Here is a 22,347-nt window from a genome sequence, read left to right as displayed (position 1 = left end):
CACACTCATATTCCTCGGAAACCCCTGCCTGTCCGTCTGACCTCATTTCCTACCACTTCCACAACACTTGCCACATTCCTGTGACACCATCACTTTTCTATTCCCCAGACAAGGCAAACTCCTTCTCACCCCAGGACATTTGCACTTGCTGTTCCCTCTGCTTGGAACATTCAGCTCCAGACCTTCCTTTGCACTATTGGTTTCTTTTCATCATTTCAGCCTCCATAAGAAGTGTCCTCAGAGAGCCTTCCAAGAACACCTGGCTGAACCCTGACCCACACAGCTGGTCAGTGTCTACCACATCCTCCTGTTGTGTTTTCTTCATGACACACATCATCATAGCTCAGGTTATTTTGCTGATTTCCTTGTTGGCTTATTTCTCTCTGCCTCCCCTGACTTGACATAAGCCCCACGAGAGCCCTTCTCTGAGTGTCTCACCTCCCACTGCCTCCCCGCTGGCAGAGCCCCAGGTACTTGGTTGGTGCTCAATAAATAACATTTAAATGAATGAATGGGACAATGGATTAAGTCTAACCCCAGGGAATCCTCACAGGGAATAACACTTCAAGGAGAGAGACAGTGAGGGAATTCTTTGTCCTATTTTCAAAGGGGAAAACTGGGGCACAGGAGAAGAGGTGGCCACATCAGAACTCACTCAACTTGTTCTTCCTTCCCTGTGGGAGCAGAATTTCTCCACCTCAATATTTGGGCTTTGAGGTCACTTCCCACAGTTACAAGCAGAGTCACCCGAGGGCAGGGAATCCCCATGTGGCCCAGGGAACCTTTGAACACCTGGATTGGAGGCACCTGGGAGGTGGGAGGATGGGAGGACAGGAGGCGGACAGGCTGGGTCCTGCCCTGTGCCTGTCCTAACTCATAGGCTGGCATGTGGGCCGTGTGGTCTGACTGGTTGGGCGAGGGTAGCTTGTGGGCCGGTGAGGGTGCCAGCCAGTAAACTGGAGAGGGGCAGGCTCTCTAGGGAGACAGCTCGTCTTCCAGTCTCTCCAGCACCACGTCAGCACTGACTCTCAGTTTGGGACCCTCAACTCAAGAAGCCTTAAGATTCCTTGGCATCCTTCCAGGAGCCAGGGAGGTGCTGGGCCAAGGGCTATTGTAGGGTACCAGAATTTGCCCCCATAAAATATGTCTCTTTGGCATATTAATTATTTTAAGCTGGTTATTTTCTGTGAAAACGCAAACGTGGGGGAAACTCTGCAAGATAACGTGTTACCCTTTTGCAAGAAACGTTTATATTTGTAAGGGGAATTTTCATTTGTAAGGGTGTCTCCCTCCCTGCATCTTGAAGAGGAGGATGACCAAATCTCTAGAAACTCTTATCAGTGGAGAAAGCAATGACTTGAATTTGCATAACAACCGTACTCTTGTCTGCTGTGCTTTTCCTGGTCACCTCCCAGCACTGACTCTCCCCACCTTAAACATCTTCTTTTGTCTTTAGCTGAAAACAGTATTTAAAGTGAGGGCTTTGGCCATTTCGGGGAGTAACACGGTTTTTTGGGTCTCTCCCATGTATGCATGTTATTAAACATTTGTTTGATTTTTTTCCTGTTAATCTGTCTCATGTCAGTTTAACTCTCAGACCGGCAAAAGAATGTAGAAGGATAGTGCAAAATTTCCTCTTCCCTGATGCATTCATGCAACAGATAATTGTTGAATCTTTCCTTGTGGGGCCTACTTGATGCCAACTATTGTTCTAAGCATTTCATGTGCACTAATTTGTTCAACTCTCTCTATAGCCTATAAGGTGGGTACCATCATCCTCTTTTATAGGCGGACTGATGTACAGAGAGGTTGAGAAATTTGTGAAAATTCCACAACTAGCTAAATTGTATCCCCCCCAAATTCATATAGGTTAGGTTGAAGTCTTAACCCCCAGTACCTCAGAATGTGACCATTTGGAGATGGGGTCTTAAGAGGGGTAATTAAAATAAAAATGAGGTCTTTCAGGTTTCTTAGAAGAAGAGATTAGGACACACATACAGAGGGAGAGAGAGAGAGAGAGAGAGAGAGAGAGAGAGTGTGTGTGTGTGTATGTGTTGTGTATGAGGACACAGGGAGAAGTTGTCCATCTAAAAGCCAAGGAGAAAAGCCTCACAAGAGACTAACACTGCCGACACCTTGATCGTGGACTTCCAGCTTCCAGAATTGTGAGACAGTCCATTTCTGTTGTGTAAGCTGCCCATCTCTGTTCCTTTGTTATGGCAGCCTGAGCAGACTAACACAGAGGTGCAGGGCCTGGATGTGGATCCAGGCAGCCTGGAGTGCCTGTCAATCACCAAGCTCCATCCAGAGGTGCTGAAGGCATCCTAGCACCCACATGCGCCTTCCTCCTTGTGATCATCAGACTGAATGGGACTTGGAAAGAGAAGAACATTCTTAATCCATGATTTAGTGTTACTAATTACATGCCCCTGTATCCCCTGAAACCATCTCCAGGACCACCAGGGTGTATGTCCCTCACTTTGGGAAGTATAAACTGGACCAGTTAGGACCAGCCTGGGTCCCTGACAACCCATAGGCCCTAGTTGCCCCACGGTCAGCTCTCCCAGACCTTTGCAGGATAGCTGAGCATCTTCAGATTCTCCCGGCCAGCAATTAGCTCTACTGCTCTGCATGGGCTTGACCACCGTTAAGTCGTCTTTTGGGAGCCCAACATGTGGACAGACCCCTATGCGGCCTCGTGGTGTAGGGCAAGGCTTCTCAGTTTAATGTTCATGTGCACCTTCTGGGGATCCTGTTAAAATGCAGATTCTGATTCAGTAGGTCTGGGCTGGGCCTAAGATGCTGCATTTCTAACAAGCTCCCAGGCAATGCTGATGCTGCTGGCAGGGAGGGAGGGTGACTCAGGAGCTGGGCTCAGGGGAAGACTTTGACAGACGCTGTGGTCCCCGCCATGCATAGGAGGCCAGTGACTAGAGAGGTGGTTAGTTTTCCTGACAGCAGGAATGTTCAGAGCCCATTTCAGGAAAAAACAAAATATCTCCCTACTTAATCTTTAGCCAAAGGCTCATTTGCCAGTTTTCTGGCCTCCAGATCTGGGATCTGCCATGAAGGAGGTCCTGGGATAACTGTTTCTAAGCCATCGGACCAGTGTCTGGTAGACTTTCACAATCTTGGAGCAAAGGGTAAGCCTGGGAGCCTTGGCTTAGGCTCTGCGGTGCGATGTGGAATCGGGGTGAGTTGGGGAGGCCCCTATAGCTGCGTGGGGAGGGGATGAACCACTGATGAACGGTCAATGCCTTCTCCTTCTCCAGGAATCTTACAACCTGAGCTCTGACATTCTACCTCCAATTCACCATGTGATTCTGGACAAGACTTGGGCATTCTAAAATCTTCCAGCTCCTTCCTCAAGGATCATTTACCTTCCAAGCTCAAAAGATACCTCTTCAGAGGGGCTTTCCTCTTTTGAGCCCTGTGACTATTCTGTTTGCTACAACTCCCTCCCCCAGTCTGTTTTTAGACTGTCTTACAACTTTTTTATACCATGATCACTGATATTTTTTCACTTCCTTAATAGCCATTGCCACAACTTGTAATTACATGTTTGTTTGTTTCTTTACTTATTTATCTCATACTTCCTCCACCAAATTGTACCCTCCACTGGGTTGCGGACCATGTCATTTTCATTCATCTGTATTTCATTCATCTCCCAGCACTGTATAGATCCTGGCACTTGGGAGGCCCTCGATAAATAGTTGTTGAAGAAATAAGGAGACCAGTGCTTCTGAACGTTAACATGCATGTGATTCACCTGGGGATTTTGTTAAAATGCAGATTCTGGTTCAATAAGTCTGGGTAGGGGGGAGCTAAGAGTCTGCATTTTTCACAGAAGATGTAAGGATGCTGAGAATGCTGGTCTGTGGACCACGCCCTAAGTAGCAATGACCTAGGGAAGGTCTGTCCTAATCAGCCCACCAGCCCACCATCCACTGTCCCCTTCCTCATTGCCCAGTACCCAAGGAGAGGTCTCAAACATTTCAGAAGCTGGAAGGGGCTACTGAAACCCAAGAAAGGATTAATCGCAAGAAGCACAGAACTAATGATGCTGCAGAAGCTTAGCTGAGCATAGCACACTGGGCTTGCAGAGGTGTTGCAGCCTACATGACCCAGTTTGTCTAGACCTAGGGGAGCTAGACAGGGATGGTCCCACTCTGCCTGCCCAGGATCACTCCCAGCAAGGAGCTAGGCTGTTCCAGGGCTGAAAAACTTAAACCTTTCCTCACCAGCTTGTCTCCAGTCTCAAAGCCAAGTTCACCATGTATATCCCAGCAGTATAACACACCTGGCCTGGGTCTTCCAGTGGTGGGTGCTCCACACTGTCTCGGTGACAATATGTGTCCCCCACCCACCCAAGCACTCTCACAAAGTGCTCTCTAGCAGCAGACAGATGCAACTGCAGGACACGGTGGTTCAAATGATGCTCTCCTGGGGCCCACCTCTGTGGGAAGATAAGATGGCCCTCCATCAGCCAAGAAAACCTTTCTCCAAAGGATGTCAACTCACACGTGCCTAGGGTGTCAGGAAATCCAATGTTAAATTAGGTGTTCAGTGACTATGATCACGTTTGGTTAAAGGACTAATGCAGTGTTTCTCAAAATGTGGTCTGCACACCACCAGCATCAGAAACACTTGGCAGCTGGAGGCTGGGGAAAGAGCTTGTTAAATGTGCAGATTCCTAGAAAAAGGGTACAGATGAACTTATTTGCAAGGCAGAAATAGAGTCACACATGTAGAGAACAAACTTATGGCTACCAAGGGGGGAAGGGGTAACCATAACTCCCAAAATCCCTTTGGGAGTCAGATAGTAAAGTAAATCCATGAGGCTTCAAATGTTACTGGGTGTCCGAGGGAACCACACTGCCCAGCTGCTCTTCTTGTCAGTGAATCCACCATCAAAGCGCAGCTCACACAGAAGCTGCCCAATGACCCTTCCTTAATACCTGAATTGAGCCATCTGGTCCTTGTATCTTTAGGAAACATCCCCAGCTCTTCAGGAAACACTGGCACCCTCAGACACTCCAATGGACCAAATCAAGCCCTTCACACTGGGTCAAGAGAGGTGTCCAGTACAAGTGAGCCCCAGAGCCCTCAGACCTCTGCGTAAGGTTACTTCCTTTACATGTCTCCCTGAAGGGACTTCTGAGTCTCCTTTGGGTTATTCTTCTCCCAGACCCAGCATCATTCTAAAGTGTGAGTAGAATCTTGGATTCCAAGTTACTATTATTTCTCACCCCCTAATTTCTCTGCCTGAGCCCACTCTCACCCTCCCCAACCCTTCCCACATGACAGTCTATCAGACCATGTCACTACGGCCTTAAAACGTCAACTGTGCTCCATCACTCTTGGAATGAAGTCCCCAACCTAACTTAGCCCAACTGCCTTCCCCAACTTCATCCTCACGCTCCCATTCCCAGCCACACTGGCTTCTTTCAGACCTTCCTACCCACCACGTTCCCACCCACAGGGCCTTTGAACATGCTGCTTCCACCTTCCCCTTTTGCCAAGCCAACTCTTAGCTATTCTTCAGCACCACCTCCTCAGGGAAGCCCTCCCTGATGTCTCTGTCTGGGTCATATCCCGTTACTGCAGGCTCAAAGAGCACTGGCTTCCTTGTCCTTCATAGCACGCTTGTCACATTTGGCTGAATGATTACTTAATTCACTATTGGTAGGGTGCTTGTGCACCCCAGCTTCCCTGGGACAGTTCCTATTTATGATTATTTTCCCACTGCAATTATTAATAGCACCCCTTTCACTCTTAAAAATGTCTTACTTTGGATGATAAATTCTATGGCCATCCGCATGATAACCCACAGCACCAGACTGTAAGCTCCATGAGGACACTGCTCATCTTTGCATTCCCAGCACCTGGCTCCAGAGAATGAGGCTGATCCTGCATGGCTATTGATGACCTATCCTTGAAAGTGACATAGCATCACTTCCACCATTTTCTGCTGGTCGACTGGACACCAGTTGATGAGTGCAAGCTCTCAGTGGGCTGATTATCAACGAATTTGCAGACAATGTCTTAAAAACACCACACATCCTCAAAGACTTGAATTTCATTCGTTAATTCAGAATGAAATAAGTTATTGATTCCTGTGTTCCTGCCTCTTGTCACATAGTTTGGGCACAAGAGTTCCTAGCTGAGAGGTAAGGGGTGATATCCAGCCATACGCCTGGCTTGGGGTTGTGTCTGCTTGGAGGAAGGGGCTTTTTTTTTTTTTTTGCAGTACTCGGGCCTCTCACTGTTGTGGCCTTTCCTGTTGTGGAGCACAGGCTCCGGACGCGCAGGCTCAGCGGCCATGGCTCACGGGCCCAGCCACTCCGCGGCACGTGGGATCTTCCCGGACCGGGGCACGAACCCGTGTGCCCTGCATCGGCAGGCGGACTCTCAACCACTGAGCCACCAGGGAATCCCAAGGGGCATTTTTTTTTCCTTTGCAGGAAGGTGCCATCTTTATACCAAGCTATACGCACTAAAAGGATGTTTTTTTTCTGAATAACAAGTTCGGAAGGGGTATTTTTTTCTAATTTTCATAAAGGCACCCTAAAGACTAAGAGAAACCCTGACTGATCACCTGCTATGGCTCAGACATGGATGAAAAAGTCCCAGCAAGACAGAGGTGGCCTCTGCTTTGGGGGACCTTGTGTTCTACTGGGGAGAGAAGACAATGAGTGAGAAAGCACACACATAAAAAATTAACAAATATAATTACAGATTGTAAATAACATGATGGGAGAAAGGCCTGCCTCTGAGCACCTCCTCTGTGCTGGTTGCTGGAGGCTGAGGCTGCCTTATGCAGGGCTATCACCTCTCAGGGGCTGTCGTGCAGGGGAGCAAACAGAAATGGGCTGTGTCCAAAAGGATTCTAATCCCATATAAGGAGGGAGTTCCAGGCTGTTCAGGTATAAGGACTTTAAGATCAAGAAATGCCCAGAATGGTTTAAATACCTTCTTGCCCGGAAGCACAGAATAGACAGGAATTTGTGGGTCTCCTCCTGCCCTGTCACTCTTTGAATTTTAAACTGCGAGACCATGAGTGTAGTGTAGTGTGTGTGTGTGTGTGTGTGTGTGTGTGTGTGTGTGTGTGTCTTCCATTGGAAATAGAAGACATCCGTATTTCCCTATACCCAAAGATTCTAAGGGTTTGTGAGTCTGGCCTGCGTCCTGAGGCCTGAGGCTGGGGTTGCCTGGCTGGGCTGAGAGTTTACTCAGCTTAGGGGGTTGTTTCCATGGTTTTATAGCCTAAGAGACAAACCACATACACAAACATATCCAGGAATCTTAGAAAGCAAAGCAAAACAAAACCTGTATCAGTATCAAGCAGGATAATGAGTAGAACTGACCAGTGGACGTTGGTAAGTTCCAGAGAGCAAAGGTTTTTTGACGAGTTCGTTCACTGCTCTTTTCCCAGTGCCTGGCACCCAAAAGAGTCACAGTAAGTATACTTTAAGTGAATGATTGGAAAATTATTATTTCCCTGAGCAATTGTTTGGCAGAAAGGAAGGAAGGAAAGGATATTTCTTTGAAAATTTAAAAATATTTAGAAAAGTACAAAGGATGCTCTCATAGACTGAAGGAATAATATTTATGATTGTACTTAAGATCCCAGGAAAACAAGAGCACACCCTGGGACACTATTAACAACAGGAATTTTTTCTTCTCCTTCTCCTCCTCGGTGCCAAACTGTACTCCATCTTTTCAGAAGATGGGCCAAGAGAACTGGCCTCTACCCACCTTGCATGCTGGGAGACACCTGGGGACTTTTTCTGTGACTTGCCAAGAACATCCCATGGGCCATCTGGGCGCCAGACGTTTGGGTGGTAATGACATTGGTGGTAGGAGCAAACTTCCCCGCTTCCTGTTACTCTTTCTGACTGTATTTCAGGGAGATTCAAATCTGGGAGTGCTCTGAAGCTCTGTCCCTGTGGTGCCAAAACTCCTGATGCAAACTGAGAGCTGCCGTCAAGCAGCCAGATGTTTTGGGTCTCAATGCCAAGCATTTCTATAATGGGAAAAACCCAGACTCACCCCTCAGGTTCTGGTCACAGTACACTTGTGTTCATTACCTGGGCGCTGGGGGTGGGGGGAGAAGTGAAAGTCCAAAACAGCATGGGCATGGCTGGAATCTCCAGAGGTTTGGAAAATTCTGTGGCTATTGTCTTTGGTGATCAGTCATAAGTCAAATGGACAATATTTGTGCTGTGAATTCTTCTTGCACTGGCAGGAAATTTTATGACAAAGAGAAGCGGTGAGACCCAGAGCTTCAAGCATTAAGTGGGAGGACACGAGGGCTTGTTTCTCTGCTGGAAAGCATTGTCTCCATCCTGCCCCCGACCCCATCTGTGGAGGTGGGCGACAGGGAGGAAATGGTCTCAAGAGAGCATATTTCTCAGATCCCACTCTGGGAATTCAGATTTCTTGACTCTCCATACAGCAGGCGCTAAGGGCTTTCCCAGATGTCTCTCAATGGCAAGATGGGAAACCAGCTAAGCCCCGTCTAGAAGTGCTGATGGCAGGGCCTTTGGTTTGGAGGATCCTGCTCTATATCTGGAAGAGTAGCCAAGAGAAAATGTTGCTTGCCAGGCTTTTAGATGCGCTTTCTGTATTCCTACACCTAGAAGCACTTAGCACTGTAAGCAAAATGCAAAGATAGTGTTGGACCCTGAGAGGTGAAGTGACTTGCCAAGATAACATGGCTAGTGGGAGATTTTTTTGCTGCTTGGCTTCATGACTTGCTTTGCCAATGAAATGTGAGCCTGCAGAAGCTTTTAATAGCCAGTGAGTGGTTCATCATCTTATCTTCCTAATTCCTTGAGACCAGCAATGGTCCATATAGAGGCTGCTCCACTAGCCTGCCTCCTGAAGTAAAGATGATATGGACACATGGTCAAAATCAACCCATGATGGACATATATTGTGAGCAAGATGTATCAATACTTGTGTTGCAAGCCACAAAGATCGTGGGATCATTTGTTATCATGCCATAACCTAGCCTATCATGACTGATACAAAGTCTACAATAGAACCCAACCCCACCCCCCTCAAATTTAGCAGCTTAAAGCAACACACATTTAACACAGATTTTGTGGGTCAGGAAGCTGGGCTTGGCTTAACTGGGCCTTCTGCTTCAGTGCCATCAAGGTGTCGGCCACAGCTGGGGAAGGATCAACTGGGGAAGGATCTGCTTCCAAGATCACATGGTTGTTGGCAGCATTCTGGTCCTTTGGGGCTGTTGGACTGAAGGTCTCTGTACCTGGCCAGCTGTTGGCCAGAATTTCCCTTGGTCCTTTGCCATGTGTGTCTCTCTAACATGGTAGTGTACTTCATGAAAGCATGCAAGCCTAGAGGGCCACAGAATGTGCTGGTGATACAGAAGTCATAGTTTTTATAACCTAACCATGGAAGTGACATCCCATCATTTTTTCATTTTATTCTAGTCATGAAAAGTCATTACGTCCCACCCACTCTTAAGGGGAAGAGAGTATACAAGACTGTGAACACCAGGTGGCAGATCACACGGGGCCATCTTATCTACCAGTTTGTTTTCAAAGGAAATGGTTATTAAATGGAAGCTAGTAAAACCCTTATCCTCTGTGAAACCGACCCACCAACCAAAAGCAGTTTTCGCTGGTTGAATCACATTCCTATTTGATCTATTCCCATCATGACTCTATGAATTTAGGTCACATTTTCTTTTAGGTCTCCATCCTTTTTGACCAGAGCCCACATATTCTTCTCCATCAGCTCTTCTGCTACAACTCCAAGTTCTACTGGGCTGCCTTGAGGTTCGGGATCAGATTTGCCCCCAGGCATGGACATCCCAAGTCATTCCTTCTGAGAACAGAAAAGAGTCAACAGGAATAGGTTACAAGAAACTGGCAGAACCTTAAAACGTTCAAGCCAGAAAGGGCACACAAGAGACCACTGAGTTCTCAACCAACTTCTCTTTCCAACCCTGAATGAACGCCCCAGCCTTCTCCATGGCCTCCCATGCCTTCAGATGCCTTCCTTACAGTTCTCTCTCCCCATATGAGATGATCCTTTTATCAACCAGCTACAGCTGTGAAACAGACAACCGTGATGCCTCAATGACGTGCAAGAATAGACATCGTTTCTCATTCATGTGTCTGCAGCTTGGCTGGAGCACTCTGAGCCCCATATGGAAGTTCCGTGGGTCATGTAGGGAAGCTCTGCTCCCATATCTCATTTTTCTGGGCCAATGGACTACTGGAGCTTTATTCTGCTTATACAAATGTCAAAAGCACATGAGGGCAAGCCCTACCGCTCAAGCACATTCCCAGCCTTTGCATGTGTCAAGTCTGCTAACATCTCATTGGCCAAAACAAGTCACATGGCTTAACTCAAGGCCAAGGGTTTAAGTATGCTCTCCTAGCCAGGAGATTATAGTTGCAGTGTGGATATATACTACTATATAGCAGGGTGAAGAATTGGGACCCAGAACTCAGTTGAACACACTTTTATTTTTCCCCCACACCATGTTGAGGATTCAAACTTATTACTGAAACACCAGGAGTGGGGATACAGTGGGTATAAGGCAGGTTTCTGCCTCCAATCTTCCTGGAGAGACAGGTGTGTATATTTGAAGAGAGAAAACTAAGAGGTGCAACTAGCAGGTGAATTGCACAGGTAGGTGGGGCTCTGGAGAAGGTTTGGAAACAAATGAGAGATGCAATCAATCATTCCTTTCTCTGGGTCCTAGAGAGGCATCTTGGTGTCTGGCCAGGTACTTCCTCGTGTGGGGCATGCCCCACCAGAGGCAAATGGGAGGTGATTTTTGGAGGAGGAGGCATTGCCCAGCCTTGAATCGTGGAGTGAGAACGTAATTCCCTTTTCCAATGATCTTGAAATAGTTCTGATTAGAAGAAGGAGAAAGTCTCCTTCTGTGCTAGCGTGAGTCTAACACCCAACTTACTCTTGCTGATCTCCTTTTTTTTTTTTTTTTTTTTTGCGGTACGCGGGGCCTCTCACTGCTGCGGCCCCTCCCATTGCGGAGCACAGGCTCCGGAAGCGCAGGCTCAGCGGCCATGGCTCACGGGCCCAGCCGCTCTGCGGCATGTGGGATCTTCCCAGACCGGGGCACAAACCCGTGTCCCCTGCATCATCAGCAGGCGGACTCTCAACCACTGCGCCACCAGGGAAGCCCTGATCTCCCTTTTAATAGATCCTAAACCTCAGGTTCATGGACTCTTTCAAGCAAGAGTATCTGGTTAGAATGTATTCACACTATTTTCTCTGGGTAGTGTTTATATTGGTAAGTTTGTCTTCTATTTTTGGTGGTTGGAATTGGTTTCCTGTTTACCGTGATGATATAGGGCTTCCTTTTAAAAAATAAATATAGTTAAATAAATAGAGTTGATTTAAAGAAAAATATTAAGTGAATACTAGTTCAGGTGGCTAGTGGGTATGGTAGAAATTATGGCTTGACCCTGGTGAGCATTTTGTAAAAGGGATATAGTGGGAGGAGGAGAGAGGGGTTTGCTACAGTCAGTCTGACTTCAAATCCACACTCCAACCCTTGAATAGGGCCTTTGGGCAAGTTGCTTAGGTAGCTTCTCTGAACCTTAGTTCCTTCATGGACTGTTGTGTTATATTGATGACAGTATTTGTAAAGTAACTGGCACAGAGTGAGGGCTCAGCAAACAGCAGAAATCCACCTGCTCCAGCCTCTACCTGGACTGTCCATTCTGGGAGAGACTTTTGGGTTTTCTCTGTCCTCCAGGTGGCCATGGGACAGGCAGGCATCACTGTCCCTGCTGGTGGGTGGGCCCTGCATGGCCCTCTTCTGCAGCAGCTAGACCCCACTCTCCTCCCCTTTTATGTGGGGTCTCAGTTCAAATGAACACCTTCCTACCCCTCTCCAGCCCTACAAACAATCTCTTGCTTGGGAGATGAAAGTCTTGATTAGCCATAGAATTTCAAAATTAAAAGAGATGTGGCAGGTCAGACACTAGGCCAGCTGGGGAACCTCAAGATGGGGTGTGGGGTGGCCCTTTGGAAGGGGCCTCAAATCGCCTAAGGATTTCTAATTTAGACCCAAGGAGGCTCTCCCCTTGCAGACTTCCCCAACAGGATTGAAAAAAGACGCATCAGAAAGTTTAAGCATGGCGTCCCAGCCAGACCAGCTACTGCATAATAAGTTAGCATTTCTTAAAAGGGTTTCTAATTCTTTTGTTAGTGGCACAAGTCCATCGCCTTATATTTTGGGGTGTGTGCAAATAACATTAATGTGTTCAATTGAAAGCTTAAAATATACTGTAATATGCTGTGGTCCTGTTTTGGAATTGCTTCAGTGTTTCAATACAGAAAATTCTCCCTCCCTACTCCACAGCCCCACAGATGGGGCTCAGGTCCCTCTGGCCTTTTTCCCCATCCCATAAGAACCCCCAGGACAGATCAGCCCTCTCAGTTCCCAGATGGGGAAACTGAGGCTGGAGAGGAAGACATTTCCTTGTCTTTTGATGTCATTGCCAGGGACAGTAAATTCCAGGACTGTGGGATCAAAAGATATGGGTGGTGGTTTGTGTGAGTCAGACCCTGGAGTCCTAAGACTGGTTGCCCTGCCATCTCCCACCAAGGCCAGGGACTCTATGTCGGAAAATAAAAATAACCATAGCTAAGATTAACTGAGCACTTACTATGTACCAGGCACTGCGCAGGCATGACACTTTCAGGCCTTACAACAACCCAAGGAAAGCGGTCCTATTGTGACTTCCATTTCCATAAGGGGATACTGAGGCAGCCAAAATTAAGGAGATCACTAAGTTAAGAAAAGTGCCAGGGAAGGGGTTCTAAAGTAGGGAGTCGGATTCCAGAACACTCGTCCTTAATCCTTACCGGAAGGGAAGAGAAGAACGGGGGAGAAGAAGGGCAGGAGAGGAGGGGGAGCTGGAAACCCGTAAGGGCGAGCGCAGCGCGGAGAGCCTTCCAGCTGCGTGGAAGCTCGGATTTCTCCCTTTCCCCCGAACTGCGCTATCAGCTCTGCCCTAAACTTGGCCAAAGTAGCGCAGGGAGGCGGCCTGGGGCTGGGGGCGCTCCCCAGGCTCCGGCCTTTCTCCCCAGTGTCCCCCACCCGCTTCCCCCGGTCCCTCCCACTCTGCACTCCGGGCTCCTGACATCACGACCCGGGAGGCGGGGTCGGGGAAGGAGGGGGGACGTGGGGAGGCGGCTCGGCGCCACGGAGAGGGAGGAGGGAGGGCGCGCAGTCCCAGCCCAGAGCTTCAAAACAGTCCGGCGGCCTCGCCTCGCGCCCCAGCCCGACTGTCTGCCCAGCCGCCAGCATCCGGTGAGTCGGGGTCTCGCCAGGGAGCCGCGCGCAGGTAGCGGGGGGCTCCGGGCTGCGAGCGACGGGGCAGCGGGGTCGCCAGCCCCTGCACGTACCGGACCCAGAGAGGTTCCTGCAATTGGTGGGGGACAGGGAGGGGCCGAGGCCCCTCCCTGCCGAAAATCCACTGTTCCTCTGCCAGATTGCGAGGGCGCGGACTTCCCGCCTGCGCCGAGCTCGCTTGGGACCCCGAATTCCACCTCCCCACCCCCGGACTGCTTCCTTCGCCTTTTGCGTCGAGGCGGGCGGGAAAAGTTTGGGGAGGAGTCAGGGCGACTCCCCTCGCCCCCGCCAACTCCACTCCCAGGGTTCTCGGAGTCCCGGGTAGCCCCCCTCTCGTCGTGTGAAGGCCCCCGGCGCCTTGGCGCACTGTCCCCCGCCTCACGGGGCGCGCGGGACCCGCTGCGCCCTGGCTGGGTCATTGGGTCCCCTCTCGGCCCCTGCGGCGGCTCCGTTGCGCCCCCCAGCGGCAGGGAGCTACTGCCTTAGGTTGGACGAGCGGAGGAGCTGGAGGCACTGCGTGCATGAAGCCTGTCCCCTCTCCACTCCGGTTGGCGTTGGGGGGCTGCGAGGGCCCCACCCATGGATCCGGAGAAGGGGGAGCCTAGAGCTCGTATACAGGAGGACTATACAGTCTCCCCAAATCCAGGGTCTTAAATATGCCCCAGGGAGGCCCTAATTTGGGACTGACATGGGAACCTCATAAATGGGGGTTAGTTGGGGGCACCTGTGCCTGAGGGAGACTACAGAGAGCAAAGCCCTCCCTCCGGACTCCAGGACCCACCTCTTACTTTGGAACAAGAATGACAGCCCAGTTTCAGGTTTGGGAAAAGGGGCAGTGCCCCCTCCCGAGCTGCAAAGATGTGTATGTGGGGTGAGGTGGGGTGATCTTTTAACTTAGCTGTGTCTAAAATGCAGAGGCCAGTCTAGAAAGTGACAGGCAGAGTGAGGACTAAGGTAACGGGCTTGGAGAGGGTCTTACGAAGCCCGTAGCCCCAATATTGTATGATTTCACTGACAGGAAGCACTTAGAATAGGCAAATTCAGAGGGACAGAAAGTGGAGCAGAGGTACCTGGGCCTGGCAGAGAGGCATGGGGAGTTATTGCTAATGGGTACAGAGCTGGGGAGGATGAAAACATTTTGGGTATAGGGAGTGGTGATGGTTCCACGACATTGTAAGTGTATTTCATGCCACTGGATTCTACACTTAAAAGTGGCTAAAATGCTCAATATTCTGTGATGTATATTTTACCACAATTAAACAGGGAGTCTGCAGCCACCTCTGTGCTTGTTTGATTCAGTTAGAAATTCCAGAATCCACTCACGGTTGCTGGCCACCTCTCCCCAGAATTTGGCCTCAGTAAGGAAGTGGATGGCGGATGAGGAAGGGACACAAGTCGGGTTTCCCCAGGAGCCTGGAAGGGACAAGGAGGGGGACAGAAGCTGATGGAGCCTCTGATGGAGCTGCCACAGCTGATGGAGCTGCCACAGGGGTCTGTGGCCGCTAACTGTAAATACAGGGCACAACCATCCAGCCCTCCCTGCCACTCCCAAGTAATGTCTAAGACCCTTTGTTTCTGGAATGGAAGTGCGTGTTTCACCTAGATTTCCTTTCTCTACCTTGCGCATGATATCTTCAGGGCAGGAACTGAAACCACGAGTGTGTGCACAAGACTTTCCATTTTCCAGCAACAGGTGATTCACAGGGAGGCTCAACTGGCCAAATTCTCTTCCCAGGCCCGTGATGACTCTCCATCAGCCTCTGATGGAGCGCGCTGCCCCGTGCCCTCCAGAGCTCCTGGAAGCTTCCCCCTGCGCCGGCCCATCCCCCACTCCTGGGCTGCAGGTGGGGAAAGCCAGGTCAGAGACCTTAAGACAGTTTCTCAAGGTCCCTGAGCGAATTAAGTGCCAAGAGCCAGGTTTTGAATCTCCATCTGCTTCCCTGCGAGCCTTCCCCGTTTTTCCACCCGGATATGCCCTGGTGGGTTTTGGAGAGTCAGGGGGAGACCCTCCTGGGGAAATCAGGGCCCAGACACCCACGGGGGCCTTGGCAGATACCAAGGCCACAGCAGAGGGAGGGGCGTGGGGATGGCAGGAGGGTGCGGAACCCGTTTTCCCACTGAGGGTTTTTGGATCAGCTGCCTCCAGCCCCGCTGGAAATTGGGGAGGGGAGGCCGGGCATGGGCCGCATAGCCTGTAGCTGCCTCTGTCCCTCCAGTGGGGAAACTGAGATTCACCTGAAATCTGGGACAGGTGTTCATGTTGGAAGCCGCAGAGGTGTCCCACGGGGTGGGGAGGGGTGAGGGCAGGGCCAACCGGGTGGGGCTGACACTGCACTGCCCCACCCAGAGGGGAGGGGCTGAGCCCTCTTCTGGCTTCCCGGCCCCAGTTTAGGGCACAGCTCTTGAGGGGCTGAGGGGTCTGTGGCCACTAATTGTAAATACGGGGCACAACCATCCAGCCCTCCCCGCCGCTCCCCTGCACACACAAGTAATGTGAAAGGCCTTTGTTTCTGGAATGGAAGTGAGTGTTTCACCTAGATTTCCTTTCTCTGCCTTGTGCATAGTATCTGCAGGGCAGGAGCTGAAACCACGAGTGTGTGCGCACGGACTCTCCATTTTCCAGCAACAGGTGATTCACGGGGAGGCTCAACAGGCTAATTTCTCACCCCAGGCGCGTTCTGACTCTCCTGCCCTCTGCGGCCTTCCTGGTTGACGGGGGCACAGCTGAGGCTGCCTCTTTGTCATAGTAAACTCTGCCAGACATGACCAGGAAGGGAAGTCTGTCGGGACAAAAATACATGAATGCCTTTCCAGGCCAGATGGGGTGGCGGTAGATTGCTGGCTGCTTGGCGGGATTTGTCTGGAAGGCAGGAGTGCAGCCACTGTCCTGGGGAGGTGTAGATAGTTGTGTGTGTGTGTGTGTGTGTGTGTGTGTGTGTGTGTGTGTGTGTGTGTGTTGCAACATGCGGCCGCTGCCCAGCTCTGTGGACAAGTGAGGCCTCTGACATGGGCTTCGGGGGCTAAGGCGGGATGGGGGTGGGCTCTCCAGCCACGGGGTGGTGGCAGCCATCCCCCAAAGGTGGGGTGCGGTCCCAGGCATTGGGACTGCGGAGCAGAGTCCTTCCAGAAGAGGCAGTTAAAGGTCGGCGACAGGACTCCAGTGCAGGAGGATGGGCTCCGGGGACGTCTTACTGGGCTTAGGCGATGGGCAGCAGCAGCTGAAACAGGGAGCGAGGGCAGCTGGCCCCTTAGACAGAACTGGAGCCTGACCCTTGGATGTTGGCTTCGTCTTGTCCAGGGAAGGATGGGGGTAGGAGTAGGGGTGGTGGGAAGAGGAGGCTCCCTTTCTCACCCCAGGAGCCATGGAGTCTGGCTCCCTGCAGGAGTGACCCCAAAGTGCAGTTTTGGCAGGACTGACCCATGGGGCGAATTGTCAGATGTATCTGGCTCTTGTTAGGGACAGGCCAAGGGGGGAGTCTAAAAATATCCGAGACAGAGCTGCTACCCAGGGATAGTGCTGGCCTGGTAACCCAACACCCATGGCAGCACTAGCTCTGCTCTGCTCCAGTCACTGGGGCTCTTCCAGGCAGCCAAGCCTTGGGCAGAGGGTGGGAGGGGTGAGAGCGCTCTGCATTCAGGGCAGCCATGGACTAAGATTTTCAGGGACATAAGGGCCTTAGAAAGTCCCAGTTTGCCAGCTAAGGATGCTCAGAGAGGTGGAGTGACTCACCCAAGGTCACTCAGCAAGTTGGCGGCAGTACCTGGACGAGATCTGGGTCTGGGGACTCAATGCTGAGGAGCTTGATGGCTGGGAGTGGTCAGTGGGTTTCCAGGCCAGGTCCGCAGGGTCAGGGACCCTTATGGCATGTGTCCTCCGTCTGGGATGCTGATCGGAGAAAGGTGGGCCAGGAGCCTTGCTCAGGCAGTGGGTCACCTCCAGTCCACAGCGGTCGGGCTCTGGGGATGTCGTCCATCCTGGGGGTGGGGGTGAGTAGGAAGATGGAGGCTGGAGGACGACAGTCTTCCCATCCGAAGACACTTGGTTTGTTCACGTGGTATCTCAAGGGTGTAACAAGGAGTTGTTGACCTGAATAGTTGAATTTCCAGGGCTCTCAACTTTCCTGGGGAGGCTGGGTTTCTGTTGATCCAAAAGGGAACTGAGGGTGAAGAGATTGCACAGCTTCCTGCCCTCCTCAGGTTGGATGACATCAGCTTCTAGAAGCTTCCTAGCACTCCTGGGTCTAGAGCTGAGGGAGCGGACGCCGGTGTGATATTTGGCGTCAAGATTGTTCTGAGAAATTTGGATGTGAAACATCTATTACCCTGAAGGATGCAGAGATGGACAAGTTAAGTCCCTCAGTGAAAATTGCTTGTAGCCTAAGAGCAAGTAAGTTTGCCTGATAGAGAAGTCGCTTTGAAGATTTCTCTTTCTCGTGCTTCTGATCACAAACTTCTCTGGAGGGCTCTCTTTCCTTAAAATGAAATTCGTTTAAAAATTTTGCAGTGAATAGATATGACCCAAAGTCTCATTCATCTTATTCTAATGAACGTTTCCCAAAGCGTGTTATCACTGGTGGTAACCAAGATCGTTTTAAAAAGTTCACAGCTGAACATGAAAAGAAAAAGAGTAATTATGTCTTTTTCTCAATTGGTAGTTGGGAAAAAAAACACAAACAGCACACAGACCCATAGTTTCACTACTGTGTAGGGTGAAACTTGGGTTGATATTTTAAACTTTAAAACATATTTTTAAATAATGGAAGGGTATAATTAATAAGCACAGGTGATCCTTGGATTTGGCACAAATCTTAGTGCAGGAGTAACTGACTGCCTTTTGGGAGATCACATAACTGGGGCTGAGATGTTCATCCTTTTGACAACATGACTAAACCTGAAATGTCTGTAAGCTCCCCACCCAAGCTCGTCTTCTGCAAAGAGGCCCCGATGTTCAGCTTCAGACCAAACCCACCACTCAGTTTCCAAGGGAGTCCTCTCCATCTTTGATGAGGGTCATCCTGCCGCCTGGATGACCTCGGACGGTTGTTCCAGGGATCAGAGGAGTTAGTGTATTGATGTATTATACATGGAAGTGGCTTGAGATGTTTGTGGTTTGCTTGAACCAAAGGAAAGCCGAGGGAGGGGCTGGCTTGCCCACTTTCATCTTGATGGCTGTTATTAAGTGACTCGGGGCAGTGAGCTGTGTAGGCGAAGGGGGATTTCCCTCTCTTCAAAGCAGATTACAGACCAGCGAAGAGGATGATGGGTCCAAGGATGTACACGCCAGGACCAGGGTCACGAGATGGGGTTTCAGGGAAGCCCATGTCGTGGTGTTCAAGAGTTTCCTTAAGGCTGTAGGACTGGAGATGGACTCGGAAGAGTCCCTAGAATTTCCCTGGGCAGTGATGTTGCTGGTTTGCAGAAGGGAGGGAAAGAAAAGGCAGAGGTTGCAGGCAGGAGTCCTGCTTGAGAACCCTTGAGCGTCCAGTTAGCCTGCAGTGCAAGGTGCGGGAAGGGAGGGCAGGGCTGGGGGGTAGAGCTGGGAGGGCGAAGGTGAAGGGAGCTTCCCTCCACATCCCAATGAACCTGGCTAGGGAGGCAGGCATGATGATGTTCACACAGCAATGTTGGGATGAAAAAGAGAGAGAAAAAGGAAAAAAGTGGAAATAACCTAGAAGCAACTAAATATCCATCAGTCATGTTACAGAAGTTAAAAAGAACAAGGTTCAGGGTGGGTGGGAGGGGCAAAATAGGCGAAGGGGATTACGAGGTACAAACCTCCAGTTATTAAATAAGCCATGAGATGTAATATATTGAACTACTAGACTTATGGAGATTATTTCAAAATGTGTGCAAATGTCAAATCACTATGTAGCACACCTGAAACTAACATATCGTATGTCAACCACATTTTCAATAAAAATTTAAAAAAAAATGTGGATCACAGAGAAAAAACCTCAAGGTTCATCTCTGTGATCAGTATAGAAAAATCTATAGGATACTATTGAACTTAAAAAAAAAAAAGAGCAAGTAGTAGAACAATATCTGGAAAAATAGGCTATTTATAAATGTCGCTGCATTCCTATGGCCTCATACCTATTACATGTATTCAAAGAAAGTGGCTGGAAGGATACATCAGAATCGATCAGTGTGGCAGCTGTGGGGAGAAGGGAGAGGGAGGAATGGGCCATGGGACTCCAGTCTTGTTTGTAACACAGAGAATATATTCATGGGTTACGTGTGTACATGAAGTTCAATAATAATGAAATAGTCTTCCCTGAATTCAGTAAGCAGTGTGAGTTTTGTAGGTTTTGGGGGGGGAACTTTAGGAGATGGGAGGCATGGTAGACAGACTAGGTGGCCGCAGTGCAGTAATTCAGGGGCAAGGTAACCGGGACGTATGCCATCCAGCCCCCATGGAACATGCCCCTTGAAACATCCCTTTGTGGACCCCTCATGGGCATGATGGGTTTCCTGTCTGGGTGCTGTTAACAGACAAGGGGTGGTTTGGGGAAGGGGCAACATGGTACATTTAAGGTGTGTTAATAGGGCCATTATGAGATCCCTGGAATGGTATCGAGGAGACCATTGGGAATGGGAGTCTGGGCCTTTGAAGAAAATTCAGAGACACATGAAGACCTGGGTCAGGAACTGTGCTTCAGGTTGGTGTTTGAGAATAGGAGAAAATGACTTACATTTTACCAGTCTTAATAGCAATAATTTACCATTGCTATTAGTATAGCATTTATAGGGGGCAGAGCAGCTCGGGCCATGTGCATTACATCCTCTATCTCATTTAAAATGAACAACAACCGTATGAGGTAAGGACTACCCCTCCCCTATAGATGAAGAAATGGGGTCTTAAAAATTTGGGGTTAGGATTGAACCCAAGTCTCATGGACCCCACAGACCCTGCTCTATTGGATGGATATATCCCATCAACATCCCTCTTTTTCAATACAGATATATGCGTCCTCTTGAAACAATCCTGCCCCTTTGGGCCAAGAAAGTGCCTTTGCTGCAGATGTGCCAGTGGGTGTCTTGGACGCCAATGTTCTTCCTCCAAAGTCAGCTTTCTCAGTCCTGAGGCTGCTGGACCACATGAGGGTCCTTTGCCCTTACCAGCCTGGTCACAGAGAACAGAAACTCCTGCCCACCCCTCCCCTGGGCAAAACCGTCTTGATTCCTGTATTTCACATGTGTGTGGAATGGAGAAGGGTGTTCTGGGAACCCTGCTTTGGAGAGGAACCCTCTGTCTAATCGGTAATCACTTCCATTACTTCTGATGGTCTTTGTTTGAGGGACCAGATCTGTTGAGTTCCCTGGGGTAACACCAGCATCCAGCACAGAGCTAAGGGTGCCGTAGGTGCTCAATAAATCTGTTGCATGAATAGCTGAGAAAGGGTGTCCTCCCGGCTTCCTGCTTTTTAGACCACCCCAGGGAGGGGTGACAGGAGGGGGACCCTCACACCTTGCGTGAGGAGCCAGCTGTAGGCTGCAGGGTGGGGTGGGGGAGGGAGGGGCTTGGGCAGCGGCTCCCTCTCCCTCCTGCAGTTGGTCCTGCCTGGAGGGCCTCAGGCCCAAGTGGCATGGTCAGCGTCCCTTTATGTCAGCGTGACACGGGGTCACATTCTTCTAGGCCAGAGCCCAGAAGAGACTTAATCATCCTCCCGCCCAGAGTGTGGTCTGCACGCCCACAGGCATTTGGAGATGATTTCTGTAGCATACAGGCAAGGTTACAAACTAATACGCTCATATTTTTTTTAAAGTGTATTAGTAAAATGTCAGTCGCTTGGCAAGTGATACTGATTTTCCATTTATGGTATAATACACAGTGAAAAATTAATCAAGTGAGTCTCGTGGTTTGTTTGGGTTTTTTTTGGCTGCGTTGGGTCTCTGTTGCTGCGTGTGGGCTTTCTCTAGTTGCGGCGAGCGGGGGCTACTCTTCGTTGCGGTGCACGGGCTTCTCATTGCGGTGGCTTCTCTTGTTGCGGAGCACGGGCTCTAGGCTCATGGGCTTCGGTAGTTGCAGCATGCAGGCTCTAGGGCGCACGGGCTTCAGTAGTTGTGGCACATGGGCTCAGTTGCTCCACGCATGGGATCTTCCCAGACCAGGGATCGAACCCATGTCCCCCGCATTGGCAGGCAGATTCTTAACCACTGTGCCACCAGGAAAGTCTGAGACTCGTGTTTTAAAGACAGACAGTGTGGGTCATGAATAGTACCGGTGGGACACAGGGCAGAATGATGGTGGTGGTGTTGACATCATTGATGACCCATCCAGGTCCCCTTTGTTGGATGATGTGCCCACCCCCAGCTGCGGTGAGTATTGGCTGCTAAGGACTCGCAGCTTCCCCTTCTCCCCAGGAATTTCGAGAAGTCTGGAGATGCCTGGGAAGTTATGCTCCCCATTCCCTGGGCTCATAGCCCCAGGTGTGCCCCGGAGCCTGGCCTGAGCCCCCCTGAACCTCACCTGTGTTGTCCCAGGTGCTTTTTCTGCAGTTTCCAGGCAGGGGATGAGGAGCCTTGGAATATTCATGCTCCTGCACTCAGAGGTGAGCCGGAGGCCGTGAGAATCCCAAGGGACAGCAGGATGCTGAGCCTTCATCACCAGTGAGGGCCCCTCACTGGGCACTCTCCCGGTCGTCACCTCCTCGCTGCTCTGGGCGTTCTGGGTGAGGCCTGAGTCGGGAGGGGAGCGCCTGACAGGTCACCATCCCTCGAACCACTGTGTGCCAGGCACTGTCCTGGGCACTGGGGACACAGCAGGGACAAAACAGACATAAGCCCCTGCCTGCAGTCTAGAGGGACGAGACGGGACAAAAGAAGGGACTAGAGATCAAGAAGAAAACAGCAGATGATGTGCAGTGATTTAAGGAAAATAAAACAGGATCACTTATCTTGGATGGTCTGGGAAGGCTTCTCTGAGGGGGGAGCTTGGAGTTGAGGCTGAATGAAGGGAAGGAGCCATTCATCCCCCA

The 22,347-nt window shown here is 50.2% G+C and overlaps 1 protein-coding gene across 1 annotated transcript in view; it reads left to right on the top strand.

Moving 5' to 3' along the window:
- Positions 1 to 12,914: 12,914 nt before the first annotated feature.
- The window catches only part of EMP2 (epithelial membrane protein 2), a 39,318-nt gene continuing 29,885 nt past the window's right edge, over positions 12,915 to 22,347 (top strand). Inside the window, exon 1 of the mRNA XM_059038446.2 lies at positions 12,915 to 13,327. The gene's annotated coding sequence lies outside the window, so the exon portion shown is untranslated. The remainder of the gene's footprint in view (positions 13,328 to 22,347) is intronic.

The sequence above is a fragment of the Kogia breviceps genome, chromosome 14 (assembly GCF_026419965.1).
Source record: "Kogia breviceps isolate mKogBre1 chromosome 14, mKogBre1 haplotype 1, whole genome shotgun sequence".
Taxonomy (NCBI): Eukaryota; Metazoa; Chordata; class Mammalia; order Artiodactyla; family Physeteridae; genus Kogia; species Kogia breviceps.
This window is presented reverse-complemented; position numbering and strand designations above follow the sequence as displayed.